Source organism: Liolophura sinensis, chromosome 3 (genome assembly GCF_032854445.1).
Source record: "Liolophura sinensis isolate JHLJ2023 chromosome 3, CUHK_Ljap_v2, whole genome shotgun sequence".
NCBI classification, from domain to species: domain Eukaryota; kingdom Metazoa; phylum Mollusca; class Polyplacophora; order Chitonida; family Chitonidae; genus Liolophura; species Liolophura sinensis.
In genome coordinates, this window is record NC_088297.1 from 20185857 (window position 1) to 20198133 (window position 12277).

Consider the following 12277-nt stretch of genomic DNA (forward strand, 5'->3'; position numbering starts at 1 on the left):
TTGCAGGTTAGTGTACAAGACTCGTATTCCAAACTTCACAGGTGACATTGAAGCCAAACATAAACACATTTTACGAACTGCAACCCAAAACAATGGTGTCAAAAGAGCTTCTAAGTCTGTGATTGAAGGAAAATTGTATGCAGACTTAAATTTTTGTTGGTAAACCATCATATTTTTGTTCTATTTACTCATTAGATTTAACGCTTGGTCATTTGTTTGGGTGCCCAAACATTTTCCGGAACTAAAATGACTGTACATGTGGCCCTGGTGTATCAGCGAGTTTAATGGTGTATAAAGTAAACTGGTAACAATATACGCGCTGTGTGGTTCTACACGTAAATCAGAATTAAAACTTTACAAGAAAAATACTGATAACCTTTGATTTGATCGTTCATATTAATGTTGGTCATAGATTACTTGACACGTTTTGTTTTACCTTCTTATAGAAGAATTAAATTCATGTATATTTGCATACAGGTGCAGACACTTGTATTTTTGAATCAAAATTAATGTTTTGAGATCTTTAGAAAAGTGAAATTTAAAAATAAGCAGCAGATGGAGGACAATGTCCTACTCTATATACTATTTTGACAGAAGCCAACTGCCATGTAAATAACCTTGTAACTTTTTGAATGATGTGAATAGCTAGATCTGCAATTATGTTATGCGCCAAATTAAGAAGTATTTCTAGGCTTGTACTGGTAGATATAATATATGGGATGTAGAGTGTTCAGTTCTGCTGTTGAAGTGAAATGAAGTTAATCAGTGAGTTTAATGCTGTATTAACAATACAATAAACTGGTAACAATACAGTAGCTACTTGTGTGTTCTTTTGATAGTTTTCATTTTCTGGTGAGTCATCAGAAGTTCCCAGGCACTTTTGTGTTATAATTCTGTACAGTGAAGGGAATAGATGATTCATGTCACTTCACATATCTACTTTACCTCATTCACTTGTTTGGAACAGTGTCTTATCAAAAGAACACTGTGTTACATGTGATGTTCCACTGAGTTGCCTTTGTGTGTCACTTATTTGAAGTTGGCAGGGTGTTAAAGAAGGAGAAATTCGCTTAGTTTTTGCTTGATGTGTTTTCATGGGAAAGTGGATTTGTAATGTAAATGTATGTGCATATGATAATCTCCACATAAACATGTAACCCAATTTTTCAACTTTTTGAATGGACTCGGCAACCAATATTTTGAAACATTCTAAGAGAACTGTTTAGTGCCGAGAAATAATTTGCACAGTTTTATGAAGCTTCCATCTTTAGTGACACAGCCAAACTCTTTTTAGCGTCATTTTTATAACAGTTGCTTAGGTAAATTCCACTGGAATAAGGTGCTTCAGGGGTTAAAAATGCAGGAGATTTACAGTATGTTAATACTTTTAAACAGATATTTGTACCGTGCGAACAAGCTGGAGATTATATTGTTTGTAAGTACAGTATGTCAAAGCTGTTACGACAAAAAGTCATAAACATATGAACACGGCTCTACGTAAGAGGTCAGTCAAACGTGATGTTGCCAAGAAGATTCAGATTATATGGCTGACGAAGATAATGTTTATGTACATGTATATGTACAATTCGCTGAAACACGTGTTTGCTTAAATAAATGGACCTCTGTAACATGTAGGAAAGGGTTAAGTTTTTGAATAAAATATTTTCCGTTTACCATGCGGAATTATCTGTAAGGGCATTTTCAACCACCAAAGCACGTTTTTCAGTGGAATTCATGCATGTAATTATTATGAAAATGGTGCTAAAAATGATTTGTTTATGTCATTAAAGATGCAAGCTTCTTACAACTGTTCAAATTATTTTCTCTACACCCTCTTCTCTGAGAATGTTTCAAACTATTGATTGTGGACGCAGTTGAAAAGGTTGAAGAATTAGCATATATATTGTCGAAGTTTGTGTTTTAATTATGAAATTTGGTAAAAAAGCTTATGCTTGTTTCAATTTTTTTTTTTCATTTATTGCTTAACAATGGTTATTTTTCTTCTTTTTGTCTAATTTACATATTTGTTTTTGTAAATGCATTAATGTACACATATATGTACATTTAACTTCCAGGAATTATAATGCACAGCTCATGAGTACTGTAAATTCCCAGTTTAATTGTAACAGTGTGTACAATTGTACAAGTTGATATGTGCATTGTTTAGACCAGGGGTCAGTTTCATGAAGCCCACTTAGTGTTAAGTTGCCCTGAGCTAAGTGCACTTTATATCTCTACAACATACGTTGTCATGGTACCCATTCCTCAAACTTTTAGCATACGAAAGAGCAACTTTCAAGGGTTGAAATGCGAAAGTGTTGAAGAATTACAGTAGTTAAGGGCTTACTTAGCTAAGTCAGCTTCATGAAACAGGCCTCTGTGCAAAATGCGGTACATATCACATCGCTATAGTGCTGCAAGTATTTTAACGTTACAGAACAGCAGTTGGCATGATCCCTTCACCTCCCTTTAAATCCATATTTCATACACTCTGAACAGACGTCTCTCTGGTTCAGTTCAACTGCATTCTGTTTCCTGTAGTTCATGTCTGTCTGGTTTTGTACTGGATTGACTCCGTGAAACCATTTTGTCTGAGCTGCTGATATTGATGGACAGATCTGCTCATTGTAGCAGATGTCTGATGATTACTAAGGCCCACCATTTTGTCTTGGTCTAGACGGCCAATCAGTAGTTAGCATAGGTACATTCTAGTTGGCTTCTAAATCGATGTCTTTACAAACCTTTGATGATTCATGTGGTCTGTACTATGCTTTGTTCATGTATACAACCCAAGTAATTACTTCAGTGAATAGAAGAGGCAAAAAGTAACCTCTTCCCTGGAGTTTATGGTCATTATGTCTCTAAATAATGCTCTTTGGAGAATCTTTCCTTGATATGCCTGAAATGCTGCCGTTTTTGGCATTTTAAAACCACAATGATTCATTCGTCCTTTGGAGAATGTTGTATAATATCAAGTAATGTATAGTATTCTAAGCATCATACTCCATTGAGGCAGCACATATACATATACATTGTACACAGGGCCATATCTACAGTTTGGGGTCCCAACCTGTTGCTTGCCCAAACTAAACAAGCTGTATTGAAACTAACAAGTAAATTAAACAGGACTAAGTTTTTATATAAATTTTCTTCATTCATTACTATCTCTTAGAAAGCATAATTTTGAGTTACATTTTTAAAAATTTGTTTATGCACAGTCGCATTGTTTGGGATCAGAGCCATAGATGTGTCCCTGGTACAGTATATGCTAGCTTTGGAACCAACTTGCTTAAAGGATCCAGACACCAGACCCCAGACCCCAATCAAAGACTACCGTACATGTTACATTGACCATTACACGGTCACATTACACCCAAAGCAAATAAACAAACAAACAATACTGTACATATTGAATTCAGGGGATGTATTGCTTTCTGATTGTTAATCTTCTTAGACAAATTGATGAAGATACTGGCACTTTTCAATGTCTGTTTGGTGTAATTTTTGTGACAGTTGATAGAGTTTATACATTTTGGGCATCTTTCAACAATGTTAAAGAGCACGTGTACATTACTGTAGCTGTAAACTATTCACCTCCGGAAATGCTTTAAAAGAATTTTGGTATACATAAAAGGGATGTTGTAAAGTGCTTGTTCAAACTACACATACAAAGGTTTAGAGGGCCACTGTCATTCAGTTTGGGATGCCTGTAAGGCTGATTGTCCCAACTACTCACAACTGTAAACTAGAAGGTACTTTATTTGACTACTGAGTTTGCCCTGAAAATTCGCCCAGACGTGAAAAAAAAACAAAAAACATAAAGAATAAAGGCCATTTATTACTTTAGGGCTGAAGCTGGTAATTTCCATGCAATAAATAGGACTCGGTGAATTAGGCTAAATGAGTACAGGTAACTTAGTCACATGCACACTTTTAGGTTAAGTACAGTAGTTTATGTCTTGTTACTATCTCTGAACCTGACGTGAGACAGACCGAATTAGGCTGAACTGTGGTGATCAGGTGACTAGGTGGTAGGTACACAGGTATGGCTGTGTCGCCCACTTTAATACCGTCACTTCAGGGGGTGGGGGGCTGGTGTTTGAGTTTGTTGACATTTTGTCTGGTGTCTGGGTAATACTGTGTAACACTGTCTCCTCACTTCTACCCAGGCCAGGCCAATGCTATGTTTGTGTTTTTCTTTCTGGGACAGAGTTCAATGTGAAAAAAGATTTATGTACATGTGAAATTGAAAAGAAAGTTGAAATTTAATGGATCTCAATTTAGTTAGCATAAAATGTGTTTTGTTGTTGTTGTTGTTGAAATTTTTGCAGAAAGTTAATATTTTTGTTATGCACATGATCTTGTACATGCATGTATATTAAAAAACAGATGTTTACAAGATCTGTTCAGATATCTTTAATTTCTTGGAGCTAAGTAAAATTGACTTTTTGGTATACAATAGTAAATGCTCAATGTATTACAAAAAAAAATAGAGAAAAAATGTGACATCAGTACATCATTGATGTGTAGTTGTATGGCAGTGAGACTGGTGGGAAAACATAAAATAAGTAGGTGTAGCCATTCTCACCTCACTCATGTCACAGAGGCTTAACCTGTAATTGTCATAGGTAACAGTTGCCGCTGTAATAAAAACTGAATCTTTGTGTGTTTGATATCTACTGGAGATTGCCTGAACACACATCCTTAAACTCTAAACCTATCAAATTCTGTGCCCTCCCCTCCACCCCCCCCCCCCTCCCCCCAACCACCACCCATCTTTCCCCTACCTGGCTTCCCTGTCCTGAATAGTCTATGAATGTCTGGTTAATAAACTGAAATACACATAATATGAACTTATGTACTATGCTGGTTGAATTGGGTCAGGTAGAAGAGGTTGGGTGAACAAAATTAAGCAGAAATCGAAACATCATTATTTGAACACCGATAGCTTTGCCTTACCGAACATTGGTAAAGCTGCAACACATGTAAATCTTCCTGGTAGTCAACACATTGAAAGTGTCCGGTATGGTCTGTTCTGTTTTGGACAAGTTCTGTAATGTTCCCTTTTTAAACTTTTTTTCAATGTTAAATATCATTTATTTTCGAACTAGGCAAAAAAGTGGATGATAAATCGGCTGCCAAAATAGTATACATCAGTGTTCTAGGGGATAGGTTGAACTGCTCATGAAAGTGCAGGGAAACAGGATATTAGCCCCTTTGAAGGTCCTTCAAAATCAATTCCTTTCACAGGGTGGAAATCCTGACTAACAGACTGGGACGTCGGTGGGTGGGTATGTGTGCTCAACCTTTGGTGCTATCACAGCAATGTACCCAGGTAAGACAATACTTATTGTTTGGCATTCTCGGTGTGGTTGATGTTATTCTCCTGTCATGTTCATCCACAGGAAATGTCTAAACAGTAGGGATTAGTTTGTTGCTCTGTCTTAGAAACAGGGGAGGGGAAAGAGGGAAAGTTCTTATTTTGGTGAATGATGGTGCCTCTGTGGCATGGCCCAATGATCCAGGAGGCCTTTAACCTGTGTGATCGCTCTATGTTAAAGTTAAGCTCATGCTGGCTTTCTCTTCAGCCTTGTGTGCGAAGGTCTGCCAGCAGTATGTGGATGGTCGTGGGTTTCTCCTGGGCTCTGCCCACTTTCCTCTCAAAATAGTACTGGCCACCTTCGTATAAATGAAAGTGTAAAACACCAATGAAATACATAAATAAATATTCTAAATTTTGATGAAAGATCCAATCCTTTGCTTCTAAGAATCAAAATGGTACTAAAGAAATTCGAGACAAATCTGTCCGTTTTGGGGTGGATCTACAAACTTGCAGAGATGACAGGGCAGAAATTGATTGATTCCGGCAGTTCATTAATCTGTCCATTTTCCGACTGATACATGGTGAAGGCATAGAGCTCATCGTAAAGCTGTCTGGTAGAAAAATTTATTTGTATGTGCTGTCTTATAGTATTAGGAGTGACTGCCTGTAGACTGATTTACAGCTTATCTTCAGCTTTGTTCATTGTACGCCTCACCATATACAGAGCAAACTGAACTTTGTTTTCTAGAACAAACAGTGACCACAATTTTTTTTAACCTGGAATTAGATTTGAAAGATGTGAGTGGGTAAAGGTGGATGGTTGTTGTTGTTTTTTTTTTGGGGGGGGGGGGGGGGGGGGCAAAACTTGCTCTTTCAGTTGTAGTTTATTTGTGGTATAGACAACCAGTTAATGCTTGGGTTATTAGTGTGATATTAGGTCCGCACTTATGGAGAATATTTTAGCACATGTTTTGATGTTTAAGGCCAATTGTGATTTTACCCTTAAAATGCCATGGATTATACCTATAACATAGTCCTAGAAAATGTCCTGAGTCCTTCCTATAAATGTCCTAAAAAGTCATGAGTTTTATCATACAGGTAAAAGGTTCTGGAAAAGGACTTGATTTAATTTATGAAATGCCCTAGAGAATTTATTGCTTTAGCGCGAGAAAGCTACATGTAGGTCCTAGGAAAAGTCAAAGAAGAGATCACCCCAAAAACTATCTGGATTTAACCAATGAGAAGCTCTGGAAACTCCTATAACTCTGTAACTGAACATGTTAAAGACCTCTGACTGAATTGTGGTGAGAGATCTTGATTCAGGTATCAGTGGTGGGTGCAAAAAAAAAGTCTGTGTTTGACCTTTCCGTTCCATGAATGTCATACTGTGTATGTACATGGTTGTTAGGTTGGGCATCACTTAAAAATTTGTACTGTGTCACCTTAATGGGGCAATCTTTGTGGTCAGACATTTGTTCATACCCACTTGACATTCACCGGAAGTTCACTCTCCTACTCGGAAATTATACAGCGATGAAGATTGCGAGGGAATGTAAGATTTAATGATTGAGGTCTTGCTATTTACTGGATTGATTACGTCCTTCAGTTCAGTCAGTTCAACCACAATTCTTAAGATTTTTAAGTTTGCACATGTAGCTTTACTGAGGGGTCTTGACTATGGTTTTCTGTTTGTATCTGTAGATGTATGGAACAATTTGTAAAGTGGTTTCAAGAGTTTGTGGTTTGTAAAGTGTTGCAGATGTTGTCTGAAGTTCACCCAACACCTGCTATAGTGGACCAGATGTTAACTTTACATGAAGATCTTCCCACAAAAACCATGCTATATTCACTTTTTTCTTCAAAAGGTCAAGACTGCCATTCAGTACTGAGGTTAAACATGGTGAAGGTTTGACCATTTTGATAGTTAATGATGACTCCATTTTAGCATAACTTAGTTTATGAGTAATGGACCTTTAGAAAAAAAGTGCAGCTTTAGAGACAAATAAGGATCACAAACATCACTTTTGAAGCTAAAGCTTCTTGCAGGATCATGTAAACGCCTTTCTGAGATTAGTGGGACTCCATCTGAATCAGGCGCAGTGAATACCCTACTTCTTCAACCATTTCAAATGCCACTGCAACCAGTATTTTGAAGCATTCTGTGGGGCGTAGAGAAATAATGTGCACAGTTTCACAAAGCTTACGTCTTCAATGACACAAGCAAATCGTTTTCGGCATCATTTTCTGAATAATTGTATGCAGAAACTCCACTGAGAAAAAGTTGAAAATTTACCATAACAGTTAGTCAGGGAAGAAATTAAAGGTCAGATAAAATAATTCCTAAATGATATTGCATATTATCATATGTCCAGTCTGTTTGTTTCTTTCACCAATGGCCAGATGAAGGTAAACAGGCTTGTCATATCTAGAGTGTGTAGGGCATTAGCTGTGATGATAACACTGCTATCTGTCTTAAAGGTCTTGCTAGAGTCTTCTTAACCATGATTGATGACCCCTACAGGGGTTATGCCCAGGACAGGCCACTCCCCCTCTGTTGTCTACCAACCTTAGCCTGTCTGTGCCATAAAGGGACAGCTCTCATTCAAAACCCATCCCTCATCTGTTGGTGGCTATGAGCAAGGTGCCCTGTAAAACCCCTTCTTGTATAACTGTCTGATCAGAATATTGACAGCCACATGTACCTCATCTGTTGGTGGCCATAAACAAGGTGCCCTGTTAACCCTCTTCTTGTATAACTGTCTGATCAGAATATTGACAGCCACATGTACCTCATCTGTTGGTGGCCATAAACAAGGTGCCCTGTTAACCCTCTTCTTGTATAACTGTCTGATCAGAATATTGACAGCTACATGTGTACATGTACTTCATCTGTTTGTGGGTCTTGCAAAGTTCATGTATATGGGTCTATATAGTTTAGCAGAATTGAACGCTGGATATACATGTATGCATACATGATCATACATGCATGCTATAGATGAACTAAAATTTCGCCCACAAAAGTTAATTTTTAGAGGCAAATGAATGTCACAAAATAGTAATTTTTGTGCTGAAACTTACAATTTCTAGTAGAATGTCATCCAATGTTCCAAGCAAACCTCAAAATACGTTTCTAAAATCTATCAGAATCAGGGAAAATGGGCAAGTTTGACATAAACGAAACCTGTGGCCATTTAGGGTATCTTGGAGCGTTAGGCCGAGTGTGAAAACAAAGTGCCAGGCGTTTAAATAATCTGAAATGGCCATGTCTGAGATGCAACTTGAGATTTCATGATATCGATACTAGATCCAGTAATAGTACACGCTATAGAAAGAATTTCAGAGATACTTATGACAAGACTTTATCTCCTGTGTAAATCAGAATTTTCTCTGGGTGCTTCCCTTCTCTCCAGTGTGTAGGGGAAAGTTTGCAAGATGTGTGATATCACATGCATATGCACTAAAGCGCTTAATCATTTACATATGTTTGAAAACTTATTTTATTTTTAATTAATTTGAGGGCATATATATTTAAATGTACATGAATAACTTTATAATTATACGTGTACATTGTCAGTTGTATTTTTTTAAAGATAATTTGCATAATGAGCATTTCCATAAATGTTCCCATTATAGAATATATATTATGTGTGTATGTAGGTATGTAATTCATTGAGAAGAACATTTTCATCTGAACTACATGTACATATAGCAGCTGCATGTATATATGTTTAAAAAGATAGAGCATTTGAGAGACTTCTAAGAGTCAGTGAGGACTGTCAAAGTTAATCCAGGTTGAAGTGTGCAGGTCAGAGTGAGTTCAGCCTCCGAATCCTTTGATAAACCTTTTGACGCAACTTGTTGACTTTTCCTCCAGTTGGTCTGTCGTCGGGGAATGTCAACTTTTCACCTGTGTGGAATTTGGAGACGCCCCCTTATTTGACAGGCCTGTTTGAAGAAGCGTTGCATACCACAGCCCAAGTCCTGATGGAAAGCAGACTCTTATATTAATGTCTGTTTATACAATAATCAGCGCAGTTATCTAATTACGTTACCACCCTCTCGGAAACCAGTCAGCTTGAGGGTGAAATCTGGGTGAGAGGAAGTCCACAACATTCTCTAGAGAAAAATACCTTTATTAGGTAATCTGCCTGGAGTTCAATGCAGTGCACTGGCTTCCAGCAAAACAGATTAAAACTTGTGCCTTTATCTCTGGTCCGAATTATTCCAGAGGTTCATCTGTCATGACTAAACCCAAATGCACTTGGCCTCGACTTTAAGGAACACAGGGTAATGCACAGGGTACATGGAAAAGTGTGACCAGTAAGCTGATACCTTTAGTTCCAGATGCTTAAATTTTCATCTGACTGCTATCTATTATTTCACAAGTGGGCCTTTGTGGGCCATGATTGTAGAATCTAATTTTGTTTACATGTATATACTGTATATACAGATATACACAACTTTATATGTATATATATATAAAGTCTCTGTTTTGACAATGCAAGTGTATAATATAAAGGAGGTGTATTATTCGTACATGGTGTGTACCCTGTAGCTTTAACTTGATTCAGCTTTTGTAACATGTAACTCTCCATAGAGCAAGTTGATTCGTGTAAATTGCAGAACATAGTTTAAATCCCAATACACTGCAGCACTATTTAAAAGTACACGTACCAGTTATCTGCTACATGTATGTAACATGTACACAGACCTGTGTTGTGAGATGCTCTTGCTGAGGAAGTAATGACACATGCCGTATGGCAGGTCAGCTTTAAGAATTTCTATCATTCATTTCTTTGTAACAAATGTATTTCTTTAAATAATGTTATACCCTACTGAAAGGGGATAGTTCAAACTGCATCACAGGAAGCCTTTTTCATGTGTATTACCGACGTGTACATAAATAAATGTTAGGCTTGTCTTAATCTGAATATAGTGCTGCATGACTAAATTTGGTTTTCTTTTCTTGACCTGACTGTTTGCACATCTACATGTGTCTTCAGTGGTCATTTTTGACAGGAAGATGTGGTATGGGTCAATAATGTTCATTTCACATCTTCTCTGGCGAGTTAATTCTCCTGTTTTCCTTTATTTTATTTTGGATAATGTCTGTTTTTTTAGGACAGTGGAAAAGTTTTGTTTCCTCCCCCGAGAGGTTTTCATACAAAATGCTTGTCTGAGCACTTCTTAAAGAGAAGCCATCTAAAAGCCATTATGAAGACACTAGAAGAAGGAAAAAAAAAAGTTTTGAATTCTGCACATTGAAACAATGCTGGGAAACTTGCTTCCGCTGGAGTGTAAAATTACATTTAGCTAATCCTCTTGAGCAATGTGCTGGCATGTTAATGAGCTCTTTGCTTACATGTACATTATAGTTTGGTTTGTGGCATTTTGTTTATATCTGTTCATTTTTGTTTTTAGCCTTCAATTTGCTTTGGTAGAAATGAGCAACGTGTACACATATGTGTGCATGAATTGGGCTGTATTCTGTGTATCTTAAAATTATGTAGGTTGTAGTTGTAAGATTTCAAACAATTTTATGTGGAAATCTTGCTAGCCGGGAACAGTCTGGTAGTGAAACTGTTGAAAGTTTTAATACAAGAGCAACACTACCTGGCTTTTTTATATGTTTTCATTAGTGTTTTACTCTGTACTCAGGAATATTTCACTTACATGTATATGACGGCAACCACCATTGTGGTACGAGGAAATAGGGGTGAGAACCTGGGGGAACACATCCACAGGTTGGTAGACCTTCTCACGTACATGTAGGTCGGAGAGGAAGCCAGCATGAGCTGGGATTGAACTCATAGTGACCGGATTGGTGAGAGGCTCTTGAGTCATAATGATTGTGCTATGCTGGCATGCTAAGCCATTATGCTCATTATAGAGTACCCTAAATCACCTAAAATTTCACCCCAAAAAGTGCAATTTTAGAGGCAAATAGAGGTCACAAAAAATTATTTTTTGGTGCTGAAACTTATAATTTTCCAGTAGAATATCAGCCCATGTCACAAGCAGACCTCCACAGACCTTTCTTAACTCGGTAGAACTCTTAGAATCAGGGAAAAGGGTCGAGTTAATCATGGACGAAATTAACGGTCATTTAGGGTATGTCATAACTTTACTCTGGTTTGATTCTGTGATTGTGATTATTGTACTCTAATACATCATAGAGCCATATGTTCTATTACAAACATGCGGGTAATGTACATGTACATGTACTGTTTTTCTTGTACATGGAGAAAAGCAGCCATTCTAACTGGTCATTTGTCTGAGCAGATACAGTGGTAAAGGTCAGAAGTGAAGATTTCCATTTTCTAGATCAGACTGTTAAGAGGCTTGGTTATGTGACTGAGCAATGCTCATGTGGCAAACAACAGATTAATGAAGTAAGAGCAGAATAGAAAGCAATGCATCACTGTAGATGTGTCACAGAAAACAGCGCAGGAGGTTGAGAGAAAGTCGATAAAGTTTCAGACAAGGTCTACACTTGTCCGTGCTGTGAGATAACTCTGCATTTTACTGTAATGTTTTTCTTTGTTACTTATTTGTGTACATCAAGATAAAGTACAAATCATTGATTGGGGGGCTCTGTGGCCGAGGGGGTTAGCATGCTATCGCAGCACAAGGAGCCTCTCACCAATGCGGTCGGTGTGAGTTCATATCTGCGGCTCGGGTCTGGCAGAAACCTGCGAATCGTTATGGGTATCCCCTGGGCTCTGCCCCGGTTCCTCCCACCCATAATGCTGGTCGCTGTTGTATAGGTGAAATATTCTTGAGTATGGCACAAAACACCAATCAAATAAATAAATAAATGAAATCATTGAGCAGGACTGAGGTCAGAATATCTTGGATGAGAGACAGCAATGGATCCACTTGCCAGTATCACTGTGAAACACAAAACAGAAAATCAAAATGAAGTCAAAAAGCTGGAATCCTAGACATGTGTTT

At 37.6% G+C, this 12277-nt stretch overlaps 1 protein-coding gene across 1 annotated transcript in view; it reads left to right on the top strand.

Annotated features, from left to right (window-relative positions):
• LOC135463627 (exostosin-1a-like) overlaps positions 1-12277 on the top strand; it is a 100908-nt gene that overhangs the window by 12688 nt on the left and 75943 nt on the right. The gene's annotated exons all lie outside the window — the stretch shown is intronic.